Raw genomic sequence first — 6,685 nt, 5'->3', positions numbered from 1 at the left:
TATATATATATATATATATATATATATATATATATATATATATATATATATATACAGTGTGTGTGTGTGTGTATGTGAGAGAGAGAGAGAGAGAGAGAGAGAGAGAGATGTACAGATTATATATACAATGTTTTTAATATAGACAGATAGATAAAAAGATAATTATCAAATGCTGTATGTTCAAGAAATATATTCCAATATTCAATCAAAGCAGACGTTAGTATCTAACATTTTGCAGGCTGATTAATAGTTTGCGTGTTTTTGTAGTTGTTATGAGACGTGTTAAAGGTTGTCTGTGTGTGCAGTGGGCATCGTGGGATCTCGCGACCACAACATCAGAGGATTCATGCTGCGGTCCCGGGACCAGAATGGCAATAAAGTGGGTACCTTCAGCGAGGACAAGACGCCGGCCAGGGTGCACTATCCGGTCAGTCTCTCACACCTCTCTAGTACCTTCATCATCTTCATGCTGCTTCTGGAAAAGGACTGCCTTTACGTGGTGGCAATGAACTAGCCGGGCGGTTTCACTGCTCAGTTATCAGTCTCTCGACTCGGTATCCCATAATATGAGAATAGTGTGGTGTAAGAAAAGAGCTTTAGCCTGCAGTTTACTGGGTTCACGTTCAGAAGCGGCTGTGGCCACAACAAAAACAACCCACATGCCCGTATTCAGGCAGAGGATGTCATTATTTTGTAGTTAGTGCCCAGGTCGGACTGACGGCCTTCAGTAGGTTACATCCCCAAGAAGGAAATAACCATAGCTATACTCATGTCACTTTAACTTAGCCTAAATTTGCTACCTCTCCAATTTCAATGCTGAGATCCAACAAGAGATTAACACTAGAATTAGATGATAGTCACGCAGGAGTGCTGTGGAATGAATGTATCGCCAGAGCACTACACGTGAAATAACCTGCAAAAGGACGGAAATCTGGGCCAAGTTAAGGTGAAAGAACTATAGGATTTATTTTATATTCTTTCTTCCTTTCTTATGTCTTTCCTTCTTTCTTTCTTCGTTCTTTGTTTCTTTTTTTTCGCTTTTGTTTTGTTTTGCAAGAAGAGTAAAAAGAGAATGATGATGAATTTTCCCTTGTCTCTATGTAAAAACCAAGCTTCACCCCTTCAACCCGATAATGTCCTTTTTTGTAATTAATTTTTGCTTCCTCCCAACAATTTATTATAGTCTCGAGAAATATCTGTTTTTCTGAACGGGTTAATGAAGGCTGTATCTAACCCTTCCAGTCTAAAAAGTCGATCTCCGAAGCTGAATGATATCGTTTGAAAGTAACAAGATTATTATTATTATTAATATTACTACTACTACTACTACTAATAATAATGATAATAATAATATAATTTAATTATTTAATAGTGATAATAATGTATTGGACTGAAGAGACTAATCTTTTCAACTCTTTACTTTGGTCCATATTTTCGTCCTTTTGACGCTTAAGTCATGCAGTTCAGTGGCAGAAAGAGATAATACTACTGCTCTGCCTCCCTCCCATAGCACTGCTTCGTGACTAGCAACATACCCCAGTGCTAATCTGTTGCTATAACTCGGCACTCAAGATGGAGAGATGGCAATTTTAGGGCAAGTTAAAGCAAAAGGGGTAAAAAAGAAAACGTCACTGACATTTGCAGCAAACATTTCTTCTTCTTTGTCTTCTTTTCTTTTTCTTATTCACCTTCTCCTTCTGCTTCTCCTTGTCCTCCTTCTTCGCCTTCTCCTTCTCCTCTTTCTTCGCCTTCTTCTCCTCCTCCTCCTTCGCCTTCTCCTTCTCCTCCTTCTTCACCTTCTCCTTCTTTCTCTTTCAGGTTACTCAATCGGGTGGCTTATAGATAAAGTATTATAGAATGTGACTTTTCCTTTCCAGTGTTTCCTATAAAATTTCCATGTCAGTTTTTCCATGCTGCATGGTGGTTTTTCTCACTTTTTCCTGGAGGGTTTGGTGGTGGGGGGAGCCTTCTTGCTTTACTATCCTTATCCTTCAGCTAGTTTTCTCTGTAACAAGCAGCCTCGAAAGGACCATAAGGTCTGTTGCTGTTTGCTTGCCTGTGTAATCCTGTGTAATCCAGCTTGCTTTACTATCGTTATACTTCAACAAGTAGAATTAACGCTCGAAGTCATAGTCTACTCTGTAACAAGCAGTCTCGAAAAGACCATAAGGTCTGTTGTGGCTTGCTTTCCTTTGTATTCCTTCTTCTCTTTCTCGTCCTTCTTCCCCTTCTGCTTCTGCTTCTGCTTCTCCTCCTCCTCCTCCTCCTCCTCCTCCTTCCTTATATTTATTTATTTGATTATTTATTTTTCATTTTTACTTTCTCTTTCAGGTTTTTCAAACTGGTAGCTTATAAAGTATTACAGAATGTAGCTTTTCCTATTCAGTTTTTCCTACTAAATTTCCATGCCAGTTTATCCACGCTGCATGGTGGTCCTTCTCGCTTTTTCCTGACAGTTTTAACTGGAAGGATTGGAGGCGGAGGTAGTCTTCTTGTTTTACTATCCTTATCCTTGAGCATGTAGAATATCTCGTAGTCATAGTCTATTCTGTAACACGCAGCCTCGAAAGGACCATAAAGTCTGTTGCTGTTTACGGTGCTTTCCTTTGTATTCCTCCTCCTTCTTTTTTCTTTTTCTCTTTCTTCAGTTTCTCCTCCTGCTCCTCCCCCTCCCCCTCCTCCTCCTCCCCCTCCCCCTCCCCCTCCCCCTCCTCCTTTCTTTTTTATCATCACCATCATCATCTTCATTATTATTGCTTTTTTCAGAACTGCGTGTCCCACTCTGAAGCCACTGACAAGGACAAGATCGTCGTGCTCTGGGATGCAGGCAACTTCAAAGGCGACGTCAAGTTTAAGTGAGTTGTGGCCTGTGGATCCCTTCACTAAGATTACCAAACTTACAATCAGTCTGCAGGTCGTAAGATAGGTATTTACGTGACGGTGTAGGAACGTAGCATCTTCCCACAGCGAGAGAGAGAGAGAGAGAGAGAGAGAGAGAGACTGTCTTTGCCCCGTGACCTTAATCTTGTTTCTCAATATTGATTTACTTCATCTTTGCCTGATCCTCAACCCATCCACCAAGTTTGGCTAGACTGGATTAAAAAAAAAAAAAACTTATGATGTTCACCTTTGACCTGTTGTTTTCAAAATCGAAACTCCCTAACACCTTTTCCTAAGATATTTATTTTTTATTACACCTTACTGTCCTCTTCTGTGTTGCATAAATCCTTCCGATATCACCATACCCTGCACAAGTGACGTACAAAAGGATATTAACCAGCTGTATCCAAAAATAAATCCTTAAGGAAAAAGTGTTAGTGAGCTTCCGATGAGAATACGGGCCTATGTTTGGTGTAAATCTAATTAATATTGTTTGAGGTACACACACACACACACACACACACACACACACACACACACACACACACACACACACACACACACACAAACGAGCAATGTAATCAGTATGAACACGATGCATTGTTCATTTTTGCAGGAAGGTCAAGAAGAGAAGGTTGCAACTCCTTCCTATGTCTTTCTCTCATCTTGCATTTCAGAACCTGTTATTACATTACAGAATTTTACCACTGATTTCCTGTCGTAACGTAATGTGTTTTTACAGGAAGAACCAGAGAGGGAAGAAATCTGCACTCTTTTCTCATTGTTCTTCCTACAAAAATTAAAAAAACAAAACCAAATCTTACAGCTGAAATTGGGGTCTTATTATGGCGAAAGTTCTCGTATATCCATCCATCTATCTATCACTGTCTATCTATTGTCAGACGTCTTAATCCCCTAAAGGGGTGGCCACAGACAAATCGTCTCCACATCGCCAAGTCCACTATCATTTAGTTGCCTTTCCTTCAACTCCGCCCTCCCCCTCCCATACAGTATATCTCTTCACCCCATCCTTCTAGCTCATCCTTGGTGTTCCCCTCCTCCTCTCCTCTGTCTCACTCACATACTCTCCCATATTCCATCCTCTTCACATGACGAAAGATATGAAACGCAAATAGTTTGTAGTCTAAAAAAAAAAAAAAAAAATGCTTTCCTCCAAGTGCTTTCCAAGACTGGCGTTCGATTTTGCTGTTATCACACATTCACAACTGGCTAAACATACAGAATTAGATACTGCTCCCGCTCTACATACTTTCCATAGCACTTCTTTGTGACTAGCATCATGATCTAGTGTCCGTCTTCTTACAACTCAGCACTCAAGAGGGGGAAATTGGATAAAAATGAGTGCAGTGACACGATAAATTTCCTCATTTACCCAAGATATCTTACCGTGTCTAGTGTCCTTCCTACAGGAACAGATCCGAGCTACGAGTGGCAAGAGATTTATTGCTCTTCATTTTACCTTGGCGCAGATTGTAGTCTTTTTGTAGCCCATTTCATGTACCTCAGTGACAGAGAATACTACGGCGCTTTATCTTTTCCATAGCACACTCTTATGTTATCTTTTTTTTTTTTTTTTTTATGTGTCCGACTCTGGGCATAGGCTTCACAGCCTGCTATCAAGGCCCAGCAGTCCTCCTACATACCATACACCTCTACATGTCACCACTTCGGCGCTAACACCCACCGTCCATATTGAATACATGCTTGGGCTGTCTCATACAGGACTGGTGTATTGGTATTAGCGGGGGTATTTTTACGACATGTCGGCGGGTCTTCTGGTAGATCAGTAAAGCCCGATTTAATGAAATTCAAATCCTTAAACTGTTCCCTGCCCCAGCCGGGATTTGAACCTGGGTCCGTTAGGACAGCACGCCACCTCTCTACCGGTTGAGCCACCGCCTCCCCTATTGCCACAACTCAGTATTCAGGTTGGAAAAGTGGCAATTTTAGGCCAAATTAGTGTAAAAAAAGTTATTTTGAACCCTGGTCCCTGTGGTCCAGTGGGTTAAGGTGATCCAACTGTATACGGTCCATGTAGGGTTTAAATTCAATGATGGTTGAGATCTGTTACTAACATACTGGCACTGAAGGAGGAGCGATTGATAGCTTTTGTCCTAAATGCCGAAACTGAGCAGCCTTGGGTCCCTACATCATACATATAAATATCTATGCCCTATATTCTCTGTGAGGCAATAGAAGTGCAAAGTTGTAAGCGAAAAATGGTGTGAAATAATTATACCTCTTCAGTCCGATAATGCAGTACTTTTCCGCGTTACTTTATTTACAGAGGATTTTATTCAAGTTTGGAAGAAATTTGTGATACCGAAAGAGTTAATGAAGGCTGTATCTAACTTCTACGGTTTCAAAAGACATCCCTAAGTTTTGTAATATAGTCTGGAAAATAGTACTAGTAGTGGTAGTAGTGACAGTAATAGTTATAGTAGTAGCAGTAGTGGTAGTGGTAGTAGTAGTAATAGTAATAGCAATAGTAGCAGTAATAGCAGTGGTGGTGGTAGTAACAGTAGTAGTAGTAGTAGTGGTGCTAATGGTAGTGGTAGTGATTGTGGTAGCAGTAGCAGTTGTTGTTGTAGCAACCCAAGGTTCAATTGATATGAACCAGGTGGACTGCAGGCTGAAGTATACGCTTTGCTGCAACCCACCACCCTGTCATCGGGTGGAGCGGGAGGAAGCTGGGGGACGTTAGAATCATCGGGCAGCATCACCGCCCAGTCATATGGGTTCCACCACATGAAGGTGCCCCTCACGTGAATAAAAACACAAAAAGAATAAAGAAAACGGCGAAATACGTCACAACATGAAGGGATTTAGGTAATTTTGAGAATATTAACTTCAATTTTTATATTCTTTTCTTTTTATATTTTCCAGAGCTACCGTGGTGCAGAACTTAAATGCCTATTGGATGCTTGAAAGAGACTTCAGCGTTCAGTAACTGGTCTTCCTGGAGTTACGATGGCTGGGTGGTAGCAGGATTGTCTGGTGATCTATTTGTGACCATGGTAGAGAGATTTTTAAAAACGCAGAATGAAATGAGTATTGATAGGATGTTCTTGCATACAACTGTCACCAGCAGCCACCACACCTGTCACCACCACACTTGTCACCACCCTCAACCACACCTGTCACCACCCGCAGCCACCCTCAACCACACCTATTACCACCCTCAACCACACCTCTCGCCACCTTCCACCACACCTCCCATCACCCTCCACCACACCTCCCACCACCCTCCACCACAACTCCCACCACCCTCCACCACACCTCTCACCATCCTCTACCACCCTCCACCACACCTCCCACCACCCTCCACCACACCTCTCACCACCATCCACCACACCTCTCGCCACTCTTCACCACACCTCCCACCACCCTCCACCACACCTCTCACCACGACCACACCCCTCATTACCACCCACCACACCTCCCACCACCCTCCACCACACCTCCCACCACACCTCTCACCACCTTTCACCACATCTCTCACCACCTTCCGCCACACCTCTCACCACCCTCCACCACACCTCTCACCACCCTCCACCACACCTCTCACCACCCTCCACCACACCTCTCACCACCCTTCACCACATCTCTCACCAAACTTCTCACCACACCTCATACCACACCTCACTTCTTGCCATACTTCTCGCCACACCTCTCACTACGTACACCTCTTACCATTCCCCACAACACCCAGTCACACCTGTCATCACCCTGCACTGGATCTGTCACCACCCTCCCACTATGTCATCACACCTGTCACCTTATA

General features: G+C 42.7%; 1 long non-coding RNA gene across 1 annotated transcript; it reads left to right on the top strand.

Annotated features, from left to right (window-relative positions):
• The first annotated feature begins 309 nt into the window (after window positions 1-309).
• On the top strand, window positions 310-6,007 carry LOC145394724 (uncharacterized). The gene is made up of 3 exons (XR_013896478.1): window positions 310-427; window positions 2,767-2,855; window positions 5,788-6,007. It is a non-coding gene; the product is annotated as an uncharacterized LOC145394724 (long non-coding RNA).
• Window positions 6,008-6,685: the final 678 nt, after the last annotated feature.

Source organism: Coenobita brevimanus, chromosome 28 (assembly GCF_032717465.1).
Source record: "Coenobita brevimanus isolate Jiangsu-jjx chromosome 28, ASM3271746v2, whole genome shotgun sequence".
Classification (NCBI taxonomy): Eukaryota; Metazoa; Arthropoda; class Malacostraca; order Decapoda; family Coenobitidae; genus Coenobita; species Coenobita brevimanus.
This window is presented reverse-complemented; position numbering and strand designations above follow the sequence as displayed.